Genomic DNA, 15,675 nt, shown 5'->3' with positions numbered 1-15,675 from the left:
CACTTTTTTCATTCATTTTTTTTCCCTAAAGCATTCTCTTCAGTAAATATAGAAAACTCATTACCATTCCCATTATAAATTTTTAGTAATTTTATGTCTTTAATGATTGCCACTAAATTATTAAAATTCAGAAAAGTGTGTAAAGTAATTGAAAAAACACTTACATGGAAGTTTCAAATAGTTCATGGAAAAAATTTCATTCACTTTAATTTCGTGCTTGATTCCCTGAACTTTTTGAAATCCCTCATACACATTTGGCCACACCTGTACTTGGAAATAGTCAGAAAATAATTTGGCTAGTAGTAATCCATTTACTATATATAAATATTTTAAATTTCATGAAATATAAGTTCTAAATTTCGGTCACTTAGAACTGTTAATGTCTTAAGATACTTGGGAGTGTCAATATTGTCCATTTAGGCATAGCAGAAGATTAAAATTGCTAATGGTACTTTCCATTATCATTAAACAGTTTCATTAATTGGAAGGATAAAGTAGCTTACTTTTGACCCCCTCTCTTTTGAGTGATTTCTTAAACATGCATTTTGTGAATTCAGAAATCACAGACAAAACATTACTGATGTTTTCTTTTGAGTCTCTAACCACCTACATAGTCACACTCAGTCATGCACACTGCTTTGAAAATGAATGCCTCAAAGTGAAATGAAAGCAGAAGCATCTTAATCTAATTTGTTTAAAAAGACTTCAATGACACAAAAGTATATCGTAGGTATTTCTATTTTAAAAAACATTTTCAACTCAGGGCTTTTCTGAAATAAGCAAGATTGGGGTCATTTTCAGGGCCTTCCCTCTGTTCAGTTATCAGCTGTGGAACTGCAGGAGGTGGAAGTCTGTTGACTGTCTTCATGCTGTAATACATGACATTTTTATTGCAGGTTTTGACCTTTAGAAGAGAGCCAGCTCTGGAGAACAACCTCACTTCTTTGATTTGAATACTCAATGAATTGGAACATGATTGAAGATTAAGGTATGTTAGTCAATTGATTCATAGAAGCATATGATTTGTTTCTTTGCAAAATAATTTAACTAGACAATTGGTAAAACTAAAACGTAGTCAAACTAAACCCCATTTGTAAAAAAATTTTAAATGTAAATCTTGTGATATTCCAAGGGCTGAGTTGTCATTGCCTTGCTTATTAAAATCCACATATACTTTATACAGTTAATGTTTTCATTGTCTTGTAGTAGATTCATCTCCCAACTGGATTTATGTATCCCCAAACTGTAAACATGTAATGATTTTTCTTAAGCTTGTTATCACAGTGTTATATGTAAAAATTCAGTAGTGTATGTTTCAGCTTATGCAGTGGAAGGTTTAAATCAAATGTAATTTGGTGCTTGGCTAATTGACAGGTAGTCATAGGTAGAGCCTGCAAATTTAGATTGAAGTGTTTTAAGAGAAGTTAAAGTATTCCAAGTACTTTTAAGTACTACGTAAGAATGTCAATTTGGTTCAAACTGAAAAACTTCCCTTTCTTAAAACCAAGTTTACTCATAGAAACTCTATATTTAAATTGTTCATATCACAGATTGTAAACTTTTAAAAAACATAGAATGCCTAAACTTCCAGTGACCTTTATTGTCTTACTTTTAAATTTTTCAGAGCAACATTTATGGATGCTTACTTTCTTTCATTTTTATTATTTTAGTCGGGAATTTCAGCTGATAAGATTTTTGTTTACCTAATTGTAATATGGTATCCTGAAAATGAACATACTGGATGGACCGTTTTGTTTAATTTTTGCATATTAAAGTATTAAGTACATATTTAAGCCATTTGCTAAAGTACAACACTAATTTTCCTAACTTCATTTATTTAAGATATAGACAATCACAAAGGTTTGTTTTCATGAGAGCGGTATAATTTAATCTTACCAATGAAATGTAATTATCATCATCAGTAACAGAAATCTTATACTTTTAAATTTAGATAGTAAAAATTTTAGAAGCAGTTTTTCATGTATTTGTTTAATGTTTAAGCGCTGAGATTATATTCACCTTCATAAGTTTAATTTGAGAATTTAGTATGATAAAGAAGCCTGGTTGACAGGCTGATAATAGAATTTTTCCTCTGACTTAATATTGTTTTCTACTTTAGAGAATATTAAAAATCATGAAAATGAAATTATCTGCTTGTCTGCAGAAAATATCCAGGTTCAACTTTAGTCACCACCATAATGAGTTAAGTGAGGAAAGAGCATTTTAATTTATATTAAAAAGCATAAATTTATAGGTTTATAATTTAGAGAATTTATGATTTGTGGTCATTGAAGGTTTTAAAACATACTGGTTGGATGTTAAAATTTGGCATCTCATAATTCCCCTGTCTATAATTGTGTAGTTACTCATAAACTTCTTTAAAATGTGATTAGTAACTAATTGAATAACAAAGAGAATAAACATTTGGATTTGGTCATTTTATACAGAATGAGAAACCTAATCAGTAATATGTGTTATTTGGGAGACAACTTAATAAGGGTTTTTACTGTTATATGTGATTGCCTGTCTTCTAATTACCCCTTAAAAATGGCTTATTTAAGGATTTTTGTGTCATTTAAATTTATAAATTTGGTGATATATAACTAAACCATGACAATCTAGTTCATGATGTCAGAATTTTGGAGAAAATAATATGTTAATTTCCATATTTTTTATACTAGATTCCTAGCTCATTTATGCAGTATATATATTTTTTATTAAATGTATTTTCAGATTTAAAGATTATTCATTTTCAGGAAAAATTCTTACTCGCTTTAAATTTCATTCATATTAAAAAATATATTGTTTTATTGAAATACCTTTAGCGGGAGAAAAATTTATTTTTATCAAAATAAAAGAATATTTGGATAAACTAGTGAAACCAAACAATTGTCAGACTGCACAGGACCAAGCAGTGTTTCAGTCTGTTGTATGTAGTATCAATATGAGTCCAACTGACTCAATAGTAAGTACAACAGACCAGGTAATTTAACAGAAGTTTGTAGGGACATAAAATTATTCATTATTTATCAGGGATTTTTAATGCCAGCTTATGAAATCAACTTATATCTTAAGCAATTTTCCAGCCATGACCATTTTTTGTAATAAAAGTTTTATAGTGTATTAAAGATTTGTTAAATCAGTTTTCAACGACTTTTTAAAAAGTCTTAATGAAGCAATTTTGTATCATGTATGTTTTTCCTTGGAATAGCAAATACATTCATAATATTTCTAGTGTTTTATTTAAAGTTGATGTGGCAGAATTCTATTTTTTGTAAACATTTTCAAAAGGTAGTAAACTAATGGAATTTTAATGAAAATTAATTTATTATTATATTGAAGTACAGTTGCTATTCTCAACACCATGAACCACATTTTTGCTCTTTCATTAACATAATTGTTTTATATTCCTGTTTTTATGTCTAGAGAGTTAATTGTAGGGGAATTATGTAGCATGTTTCAAATGTGGTTGCTAAGCATGATAATAATTTTAAAATCCATTATTTGCTGTTAATCTTTAATTGTATTGGACGTGTACTTAATGAACACATTAAAAATTGTTAACCGCAGGGCTTCAGGATTTGTTTTTATTAGCATTATTTGTCTCTCACTGAGCTATTAAAACAAAAATTACTTTTTCAATCTGGAGAAAAAAAGAGTATGCCCTTTTTTTCAATCTGTGATCTGAATTTAAAACAGTAGTGGTATTTCACACTTGCAATCTTGACCTTTGACTAGCCAATTATAATATTATAGAATTATTAGTATCCAAATTTTTTGAAATTTAAAGAATACCTTTAGAATCAAATTGTTTAATGTTCTGAAAGATAAGTGTTATATTTAAATTTAAAATTTTATATCTGTATAAATAGCATCAAACCTTTGAAGAAAATTTGATAAGTATTTCTATATCTTTCAATATTAATGCTTACTAAGCTTTTAGGCCTGTGGTACATATCTATAGTAGGTAAATTGTTACATAGAGATTATTCTAGTCTTAGCTGATATTTTTGTAAAAACCTTATCAGCTAATTTCTTAATTTGCTATTAGTGCCTGAAATCAAACATGCGGTAGTCATTAAATAAGTGATACCTAGGAGCATGAAGGTTTTAACAATATAATTTTCTTTCTTGATTAGAGATTGAACACTTATTTTGTAGGAAAATAGCTAGAGTTAGTTACTCTTTATGAATTTACCCTGAAACTAGTCTTTTGAGTATTTTAGTAATTGAATAGTTAAATCTAAAGTTAGGAGATATATATATATATATATATATATATATATATATATATATATATATATATATATATACACACACACACACACATGTGTTATATGTCTGGTTTAGGTTTCCCTTTTAATCAAGACACCAATTTTATTTTTCTCCCACCCCTAATAAATACATTAACTTATCCATATGGTGATATAAGTAAACCTAGTAGATGGTTTGACCTAAACCATTTTCTTTCGTGTGTTATTTGCTTATATTTTTCTCGCTTTGATACTTAAGGAGCAGTGGCAGTGAATCAAAAGTCCCTAAAGTCCTAGTTCTTGTCAGTTACAGCTGAGAGCAGGGACTAGGAGACCTTTGTACAGAATGACATTTATATACAATAATAGTGGCCAAAGACCCTGCACCTACTAGCTCTGACAGAACAGGTGGGAATGTTCCAACTGTTTTGTACCCATATACATTCTCTGAAAAAAATCATTTTGCTTCTTAAAGTAGCATAAAGAGATTAGTAAGAGTTAGTCATTCTTGAACTCTTACATTTTCCTATTTCCTTTTGGGTCTTCCTTTAATTGCATCTGTTATAGTGGAAATTTGTCTTGCTTGGGGAGAAAGTTATTAATATTGCTGATAATCATAGATGGAGGTGGGCAGATTGACTGGCTTCACAGGAAAGTATCTTCCACTTTGAGCTATGTTCTGAATCCACAGTTTCTTAATTTTATAGACCAATTTAAACAAGGCCAAATTCAACTTTTTATCTGGAAAATTCATTGTTTTTAAAATAGCACTTGGTAATTTCGAACAATATAGAAAGTGTTTATGATTTTTACAACGTGAATATTGCCAGAGCGCTATAACTAAATATTTGTATTTTTCTCCCTTCTATTTGAGATCTAAATGATTCCAATGGGGAAGTGACTATTGGCTTTCTATTATTAAAATTCTGATTTCATCTTTTGGAGTTTTGGTAGGAAACTGAAAGTATATTTACTTTTTGTATAAACCCAGAGTTGCAATTTAAGACTGACACTCTGGCTAGCATGCTTTCAAGGGTAACCTTAGATTCTCTATTGTGGTTGTCATGAAAATCATCCCCAGTCACTTCTACTGTTAAGTTTTTCATTTTCAAATCACAGTAAGCTCAACATATTAGTTCCCTAGTGATATTACAAAATGATTTTCTGATACTCTATGTTTTAGTTATCTGACCTGACAAAATGCATCCACAGCTTGTTAATACATAGAAAAATTTCCTTTTGGTGCAAATGCTAGGATTTTTAAATTATGTTGATCTAATGTAACAGATATATTATTGTTACCTAATCTTAGCCAAATAATTAATTTTATAATCTTTTGAATTAAAAGCATTCGCTGTTGTACTATTAATGAATATATAAAATGTGTGAACCAACCACATGAACCAGAATAACATAAAATGCTTATTTTAAAAGCAGTTTTCCAAACCTACTGAATCAGACTGTTGGGGCTTTAGAAGCTTGCTTTTCTGTTTTGTTTTAAGAAACGCCACATATGAGAAGCACTGCCCAAAATAAATGAGAGAGGCTTCTTCACCCAATTATCATTACCTTTTCTGTTGCTGCGATAGTTTATTGTTGCCTCCCCTTCCAAGATCTAATTAGGAATCGTATCATTTCTAACCATAGTAGGTGTGTATTATGGGTAAATTCTGTGAAGAAAATTATGTGTATTTTACTTATTGGAGTGAATCTAGTAAGAGAACTGTTCTTGTACTGTGTGTGGGATCATTTTACAGCATCCCAAGGAAGAAGCCCTGGTGGTGAAGTGAGTTAGAGTTGGGCTACAAGTGACAAGTCTCAGAAACCCACAGGGGCAGTCCTACGCTGCTCTAGAGTTAGGGTCATTACCTCGAGTCAGAATTTACTGGATTGCAGTGAGTTGGTATTTTAGTTTTGAGTAGTGTTGATGATATGCATAGGCTGGAATACAACAATTGCATTCTTCGATGCAGAATAGTCTTTTTAAAAAAATTTTAAGTGAGATATTAAGCAACAGGAGAATGGCAAATTGTGATGATGAAATATATATGTGATTCAGCCATTAAAATGAGCTATATTTATCGTGGATGTCTCTTGCAGGATTTATATAGTAATTTATTAGATGTGATACCATTTTTAATAAATGAAAAGTAAAGATGTGCTATTTAAGATAAACACATGCTCCATTAAAAACGGGCATTTTTTAAAAGTTTTTCTATTGTGACTCAAAGTAAGCACATAAGCATTATATTCATTGCCATTGTGTCAATTCTGACACAGAGCAGCCCTGTACAACATGGTAGAACTGCCCCGTTAGCTTTCCAAGACTGTTAACTGTTTGAGTAGAAAGCTTCATCTTACTCCATCGAGCAGCTGTTGCTTTTAAATTGCTAGACTTGCAGCTAGCAACCCAATAGATAGCCCACTATGCCACCGTGGCACGTACGATATACTTTTGATTTTCACAAATTTTGATCAGACATAGACTAACTGGTATGGGAACTGCAACTAACTGTATAGTCGTAGCCCACCGAAATCAAACTCAGGCTAACCAGCTTAAATTGCTTCAGTAGACTTCGTGGTGCAATGAGTTAGGCATTGGGCTGTTAGTCACAAAGGTGGTGGTTTAAGTCTACCGGATGCCCTACATAGGAACAATTCTGAGGATGGCGCAGGACTGGGCAGTAATCCGTTCTGCTTGCACACAACCTACTCAAAAGCACACACACGCAAAAACAACAAATGCTCTTGCAGAAAAAGCATCTGTTATAAAGATTTACAGTCTTGGGAACTCCTTAAGGAGTGGTTCTACTTTATTCTATAGAGTTGCTATGCGTTTAGAATCAGTGGCAGTAGGTTTAGTTTGGTTTTTAAGTTGGTTGGATATTTTATTCATTCACTTTTTAAGATGATCTATAATATGTTCCCTGGCCTGTAATCCCAGCAACTCTTAAAAATTTGGGAGGAAAATGTGGTTTCCAACCTGTGGGTTGAATGACGCTTTCACAGGGTCGCCTGATTCATAACAGTAGTAAAATTATAGTTAGGAAGTAGCAATGAAAATAATTTTATGGTTGGGGGGTCACCACAGCATGAGGAACCTGTGTTAAAGGGTCGTGGCATTAAGAAGTTTGAGAACCACTGCAGGTCTATAGGGTTGCTATGAGTCAGAATCGATTCAATGGCAGTGGTTATGATTTTTGTTGCTTTTAACTCTTGTAAACAGAAGATCATGGAAACAAATTCCTTTTAAGCATTATTTAATTTACTCTTTAAAAGTCAGGTGGGTTGCCAACTATATTTTATTTTATTTGCCACAGTACCATAGTGAATTCGTTTTAGACATTTCTATTTAATCTTAAGATTTATGACATATTCTGATTATTCTAATTGAGTAATATATGAATTTTTAGGTTTTCAATAGTAATTGGGTAAATTTGTGTTTGAAGAGAGGTATATCACTTGATGTTTGAAGTAGACCTTGAATTTCTCTTAAATCTGGAATTGTAAGGTAGTTGTAGAAAGGCTTTGTTCTGTAAGTAGTTGTCTTCAGGGGGTGACAAAAAGGTAAGGGGTTGGTGCCCAAATGTATAGGGTTTCTTTGTGAAGTGATAATTGACTTATCTGTGAATATACTAAATCCACTAATTTATAAAAAGTGCACGTGCAAGCTGCACAGAAATGTATATAAGGCAGGCATCCCAGTCTAATCAAATCATATCTTGGGTGGAGCCCCCAAATTACTATTTTTTTAGAACTCTTCAGATGATATCAATATGAAACCATGGTTTTGAGTGTAGTACCAGTAGGTTGGTTCCCATGCCCTCTATCAACCAGGAAGGGAGGATGGATGATGTAGGGAGGAAAGGGAAATTCTGAGCACTTGCTAAAGAAGATGCTTCACTTCCTTTGCCTTTTTTTTTTAAGATCATTTTATTGGAAGCTCTTTGTATCCAGCATATTTGTACATATATTGCCCTCATTATTTTCTAAACATTTACTTTCTATTTGAGCCCTTGGTATCAGCTCCTCTTTTTTCCCTCTCCCCCACTTACACCCTCATGACCCCTTGATAAATTATTGTGAGGCACTGGTGTACAACTGCTAGAATCGGCAGAGTTAAAGTCAAAACAGGCAGTATAAAAACCAGTCTGAGGTAGGCCTAAATTTCGGTTTCAGGATCCTGGGTACTGATGCAACACATCGCCTGACAACGCCTGATCCAACCTATCCAATGGGACACATCACCTGATGACACCTCAACCAACAGAATTTGAGCGACAGCCCGCCATTGACTGACCAATCACGGAAGCACACGCGAACCTACTCACCAACCACCGCTGGACTTTGCTGGCAGCAGAATCCCCTTCAATGGGCTTGTGGGGCAATGTCCCCCACTCCCTAAGCCTATAAAAGCTAGGCTACCAAAGCATTCGGGGCCGATTGCCTTTGGACGCTGGGTCCCCGCTGCGCTGGGTAGCAGAGGGAAGAAAGCCTTAACTCGAGCTAGAAAATAAACTCTTTTTGCTGTTTTTGCATCTCAGCTGGTCGTGATTCTTCCGTGCACCCAAGGTGAGCTAGCGTTCCCTTCCCAAGTCTAACATTATAAATTATTATTTTCATATTTTACGCCCATCGCTGATTCCCTTCCCCCACGGTTTCTGTTGTTTGTCCCCCTTAATTGGGGGGCTGGAGTTATGTGTTGATCATTGCAATGGTGGGTTCTTTTTGTTTTTAAATCTTTTGAACACATACTGATACTTATATGCACATATACAAGACTTTTAGCTCTGTTTTTACAAATACTATGGGATCATGCCTTACAAGTTCAAATCAGTCAGAGCCCATCACTATAATTGACAGAAAGTGACAACCTTTCGTGTGTATTTTGCCTTGGTAGCATAGTGGGTTGCACATTGGCGTCTATTAACTGCAAGATGGCTATTCAAAACCACCAGCCCCTTCTCTAGAGAAAGATGGCACTTTCTACTCCCATAAAGAATTACAATCTCAGAAACCCACAAAGATAATTAAACCCTCTCCTATACTAGGGGTTGCTAAGAGTTAGAATTGACTCAATGGCAGTGTTTAGTTTTTGGTGCCATTGCTGCAAATTGGACATGTTAGTTACACTTTTTATTTAAATTTAAAGTAATTAATAGAAAAGTTCATTAAAATAATGTTTTTGAACCAATATATATATATATATATATATATATAAGTATTTCATGGATGTTTATAATCTGGTCCATGCTATGTGGGATCAAAAAACAATGGTTGTCAACCGCAGTTCAAAATGTTATAACTTACATAATGTCATCAAATTTTAAGACTTCATTCTTGTCTTTTTCATAGATTTAATTACAATAAATGAAGACCATAATAAAAAGACCCCCTACTTACCCCAACAAAAAATTACATCGTAAGTATTACTCGTGATCTCTTCAATATTGCTATAAACATTACTGCTGCTTTGGTGTTATACTTTGGTTTGTTTGCATGTTTGGTTATCTACCAACGTACCCATTCCCTTTAGAATGACAATTTAGCCTCCTCCATATTCAACTTTGGTGTTAATTTAATTCCGTTTAGAACAAGAATAATGCTATTGCCTTTCAGTAAGTTTTCTATTTAGGAGATAATTTACAGCCAATTCCTATCATCATCTCCTGAGTCACAATTTTGAGCCATTCAAAGAAATTTAAAAATAAGTCATGGTAGTTAATTACTCAGATTTATTGGTAACCATCTTATGGTTTATAAATTAGTATATATTTTTTAAATATTTAATTGGGGGCTCGTGCTATTATCACAATCCATACATCCATCCATTGTGTCAAGAACATATGTACATTTGTTGCCATCATCTCAAAACATTTGGCTTCTACTTGAGCCCCTAATATCTGCTGCTCATTTTCTCCCTCCCTCCCTACTCCCCCCTACCTCATGAACCCTTCATAATTCATAAGTTATTATTATTTTGACCTATTATACTGTCTGATGTCTCCCCCTGCCCTCTTCTCTGCTGTCCCTCACCCAGGGAGGAGGCTGTATGTAGATTCCTATAATCAGTTTCCCCTTTCTACCCCACATTCTCTCCACCCTCCAGGCATCGCCACTCTCATCACTGGTTCTGGAGGAGTCATCTGTCCTGCATTCCCTGTATTTCCAGTTGCTATCTGTACCAATGTACATCCTCTGGTTTAGCCAGATTTGCAAGGTAGTATTGGGATCATGATAGTGGTGGGGGGGAGGAAGTATTTAAGAACTAGAGGAAAGTTATATGTTTCATCGTTGCTACCCTTCACCCTTCCTGGTTCATCTCCTCCCCACAACCCTTCAGTAAGGGGTGTCCGGTTGGCTACCATTGGGCTTTGAGTCTCCACTCTGCACTCACCCACATTTTCAATGATATGATTTTTTGTTCCTTGATGCTTGATACCTAATCCCTTCGACAGCTCGTGGTCACACAGGCTGGTGTGTTTCTTCCATGTGGGCTTTGTTGCTTCTTAGCTAGATGGCCACTTGTTTATCTTCGAGCCTTTAAGACCCCAGACGCTATATCTTTTGATAGCTGGGCACCATCTGTTTTCTTCACCACATTTGCTTATGCACACCTTTGGCTTCATTGATCGTATCAGGGAGGTGGGCACCCACTGATAGGGTTTTTAGCTCTTTGATATCTGATAACTGGTCCCTTCTGCACCTTGTGGTCAGACAGGCTCGTTTGCTTCTTCCTTGTGGGCTTTGATGCTTCTCAGCTAGATGGCCACTTGTTTATCTTCAAGCTTTCAAGACCCTAGATGCTATGTCTTTTGATAGCCGGGCACCATTAGCTTTCTTTACCACATTTGCTTATGCATCATCTCTGAGTCACAATTTTGAGCCATTCAAAGAAATTTAAAAATAAGTCATGGTAGTTAATTACTCAGATTTATTGGTAACCATAATATGGTTTATAAGTTACTATATTTTCTACTTGAAATAGATTTTCAGAATTTGTACTATTTCACATTTTATTAAATGATACTTCAGATACCTTGGTGAAGAGCTTAAAGTTAGTTGTTAAACTTTAGGAGCAGAGAAAAGAGGAAATAGGTTCCTTTTCTTTATACACACACACATTTCTTTGAATAAGAAATATTTCTTGATTTCATTTAATTTTAAGAAACTTGGAAATTCTGAGGAAATCATTTTAACTAGGTAACAGAATATACATGTCGGAAAACTCAGATCAAGATAATGCTAAATTTATAAGCTCTATTTTAGACCATGAAGTAAAAAATAAAAATAATGTTTTTACAACTGTTTCTCTTCTTAATAAGGCACACTTAACTCCGTTCAAGTCGATTCTGACTTGTAATGACCCTATAGAACAGGGTAGAACTGCCCCTAGGGGTATCTGAGACTAACTCTTTATGGGAGTAGAAAACTTCATCTTTCTCCCAGGGAGCAGTAACCATTATGCAACCAGGGTTCCTAACAAGGCATAAACCGAAAACTAGAAACTACAGTTTCTACAGTGACTACAGGTTGGGGTAGAACAGCCCCTGACTTAAAATTTCCAAGACTATAAAGCCCTATCTGTATCCCACTGAGCTGCTGGTGTTTTTGAACTTTGACCTGTCAGAGTAACCAACCTCTTGACAATTGTGGGGGGTGGACCGTAGGCGCAATTATACAGCGATAATTAATATATAGAGATCATAGTAAAGTCATAGAAAGTAGGAGCGAAGATCAAATAAAGGAGTCAGACACATTTCATGGTAGCATGCTCACCTCAGCCACTCTTGGTGGCCCATGTGTAGGTAGGAGACGGAAGGGGATAGGACGTCTCTACTGGTTTTGGGACTTTTATAGGTAGCCATTAGTCATGCATATTCAGGAGTTACATACGTCACAAGGTGGGTGGTAATCACAGTAAAGTCCCTGAGCTCACAGGTAAAGAAACCCAATACCTGCATTGTGGGAAGACAGTAAGGAGGGGAGTTGGGGAGGATGGGCGCAGTAGTGGGAGGAGATAATCAGGGAATGTCTGCTTCTATAGTGAGACAGAATTAATCATGTAGGGGAGAATCTATGGGGGTGATGTTTAAAGCAGAATAATGTGCTTGGACTTTATCTCTGATTTAGCTTTCCAGAGTCCCTCTGTTATAAGTTAGGGAAGATAGTCTTGGTCATATTTCCCTCACTGTTAGGTTTCCACAGTCACCTTGCAGGTAGCAACCCAATGCATAACCAGCGTGCCACCAGGGCTCCTTTAAAATGGCCATGCTTACCTGGAAGCTAGCACTTCTGATGCTTTTCTTTTCCTTTCTGTCGGAATGTTGCATTAGTGACTTTAAATGTGTGTGGGAGAATGTTGACCTTATGTAATAAAAGATCTACCACTTACCTCAATAGGAAATGGTAGATTTTAAGGGTAAAATTCAGTTAAAAATACAATGTTTAATAAACTTATTTGAAAAGTATTAGCCATAAACCACAGATCACATTATTCTTATTCTTTCCCTTTTTAACTTTTATCTTTGGAAAATTAAAATAGAAACATATGCAAATACCCAATGAATCCTATATAATGCCTTGAAAGTCAGCTTGGCCTTTCTTCTATTTAAGTTTTTTTTTTTTAATCTTTGGATTAATATTGTACTCCTACTTTAAACTGTCTACATTCAAAAATAACTAGGTATTACTTAAGTACTAAAATTTTTTCTCCTTTATAAATTTGTAAGCATTAGCTTTGCACCGTGGCAATGCCGAGGCGATTTTTGCTAATTGAAAACTTTTTTTAAAATTGTAAGCATTATGAACGTATTCCTGGATACTTCAGAATTTTTTAAAGCATAGGTCACATGCCATATTTCAGGATTGTGTTGCTTTTTGCTGTTTGTTCCAGGTGGTGTGCCTAGAATTCCCTTGAGTTCCATATATGAAAATGTTGCTGCTTCCAATTAAATTATACCCAGAAAAATAGGTACATTGCACTGATGCTAATCCATGATTTTGCCATTGTTTAAGATAAGAGTTTTTTTTTTTTTTTCGTAAATGCAGTTCATTCCTAAGTAGGAAAACAGGAGATGGAGGAGGAAATTTAGTATTTGTGCTACCAGTGTTAAACATGCTCGAGACAAACTGCTTTGTATTTTAGATGTACTAAATGTGCCTGCTATCAAGAGCTAGTGTGATTAAAAAGAAATTTTTAAAAACCGTTCGTCACATTGGACTATAGTTATGATAAATTCTTAGAAGTGTTGCTAATTAAAGCCAATAGTACTGACATAACCACACCATTCTAAAAATATTGTCAGTCTTTGAATTATAAATAGAATATAAATTAGGGCTGACAATACTGAGGGGAAAAAATCAAAATGTGGAACCAAGTCATTGATGGGATTGCAAGTGTAATAAAATTGGTTGCATTGTCATTAAAAATGCTTTTGCATGATGCACTAAACAGATCTGACAATTCTAATACTGTAGATCTACTTTTAATAGATATTTGCACTTTAGTAAGTTGCTCAGATAATTGTCCACCAGTTGTAGTCATGAGAAAATAATAATCATTGTGAACAGTTTTTTGGCAGTTAGATTGATGGTCTCTCAAATTCAAGTCACTTTGACTCATAGCAACCCTTTAGGGGATGATAGAACTACCCATGGGGTTTTCAGAGATGGTAACTTTTTATGGGAGTAGAAAATGTGGCTGGTGTTGTTGAACTGCTGACCCTGAGGATAATAGCCCAATATGTAACCCAATAAGGTCATGGGAGAAAAAATGATACTTTTATGAATTTTTCTTATGTGAATTTAACATCCTATTCAGAGCATTTGGGAAGTAGTGGGCACCATCTAGTTGTAATCTTAAATGCAAGCCCCTTGTAAATGAATACGTACAGATATATGTTTGTACTTTTAGCAAATATATATGCCTTTTAGCACATCTGTCTACTTATAAAAATGACTGTTACAGTTTCCCACTGTTTTCTGACTCTTATTTGACCTTCCTCCCATAACTCAACAGAGCTCATTTCCCCTACTGCCCCAATAGCCCAGAAACAGCAGTGAACTGGAGAACACCCAAAAAATATCAAGAATAACAAACTCAAATCACTGAAAATTACCCAAACGCAATGAAATACTTTGAAAAAGAGCTCCTGCAACTACAATATACTCAAATTAATGCAGATGGATGTAGAAACTCCCAAGAAAAGAAGAGAAGCTCATCAAGAAACTTCCAACCAAGAAAAGCCCAGGACCAGTTGGCTTCACAGGGATATTCTACCAAATATTCAGTGAGAAACCAATTCTACACAGACTCTACTGGAATATATGATACACACTCCCAAAGTCATTCTGTAAAACAAACATAACCCTGATACACAAGAAAAAAACAGACCAATCTCCTTCACAAACACATGCCCAAAAATTCTCAACCAAAAAAATATGATAAGAGCCCCCAATAAAATGATTTGGGGAAAAATAAACTAGGTGCAAGATCCAAGATAACATGATTTTATGGAGTGAGTCATAATTGAAGACAAGTCTTAGATTTGCCAATTCGATTCAGAGAGCAAGGTCTAATCTAAACAGTTCTTTTCCAGGAAATCTGCTGAGTCATTAAATTCAAGAGGTTAATTCAGGTTATGGTGACATGTCTATGGTATTTTCTTGATGGGCACAGGATGATCATTAGGGCTTACTATGAAGAAGTTTTAAGAAAACTGAAAGCTGCATTGAGAAAAAAGCAAAACCGCAAAATTGCTCCAATGATTTCTTTTCCTCCCCAAAAATGCACTGCCCATTCTTTGAGGTAACAAGGGTTGTCCTACAAGAACAGCATTGGGGAACTGACCCAATCTATAATATACCCCTGATAATCAATCCTTCAAACTTCCTCTGGGTCCTCAAACTGTAAAGAATATTTAAAATGAACACCACCTCTCGAGGATGCCCAAACTGCTCTTTTGACATGGTGTAAATTGAAAAGCAGTTCTTCAAAAAAAGGATTAGAGTGATAAGAAATATCCCTTGCAGAATTGTATAGACATAGATTAGAAGGGAATGCCCAGAAACAAAAGGTTAATATTTTGATATTTTTGTTCAGTAAAGATTTCTGATTTTAAAGCACTATTTTTTTTAATGTTGTGTGTGATATATATGTGCTTTTTTTTCTTTCAGGTTTTGAGTCTAACCATTAGTGTTCTCTCCATGTATTCTGAGAGAGAATTGCTTTTCTTGTAGCTGGCAGACTTGAAAGCAGATATTTAAAGGATGGAGCATTGTTTCCAAAGAACAGACAAAGGAGTAGAGAAATAACATGGGCCATAGCAGGAAACATTGCCACACAGCTAGTTCCTTGTCTGTTCAAAACAGTACTCAATACTGAGAATTATTGTCTATATTCAAAAATGCATGGTCATTG

General features: G+C 34.5%; 1 long non-coding RNA gene across 6 annotated transcripts in view; it reads left to right on the top strand.

Annotated features, from left to right (window-relative positions):
* LOC142461487 (uncharacterized) overlaps positions 1–15,675 on the top strand; it is a 60,210-nt gene that overhangs the window by 20,968 nt on the left and 23,567 nt on the right. For 2 of the 6 annotated variants that reach the window (XR_012786904.1, XR_012786903.1), the window contains exons 2-5: positions 897–988; positions 8,433–8,825; positions 9,609–9,675; positions 10,363–10,473. This is a non-coding gene — a long non-coding RNA (uncharacterized LOC142461487). Of the gene's footprint in view, positions 1–896; positions 989–8,432; positions 8,826–9,608; positions 9,676–10,362; positions 14,202–15,675 lie in introns of those variants that run through there. The other 4 variants (XR_012786907.1, XR_012786902.1, XR_012786905.1 and 1 more) reach the window with 3 other exon arrangements.

The sequence above is a fragment of the Tenrec ecaudatus genome, chromosome 11 (genome assembly GCF_050624435.1).
Source record: "Tenrec ecaudatus isolate mTenEca1 chromosome 11, mTenEca1.hap1, whole genome shotgun sequence".
Taxonomy (NCBI): Eukaryota; Metazoa; Chordata; class Mammalia; order Afrosoricida; family Tenrecidae; genus Tenrec; species Tenrec ecaudatus.
This window is presented reverse-complemented; position numbering and strand designations above follow the sequence as displayed.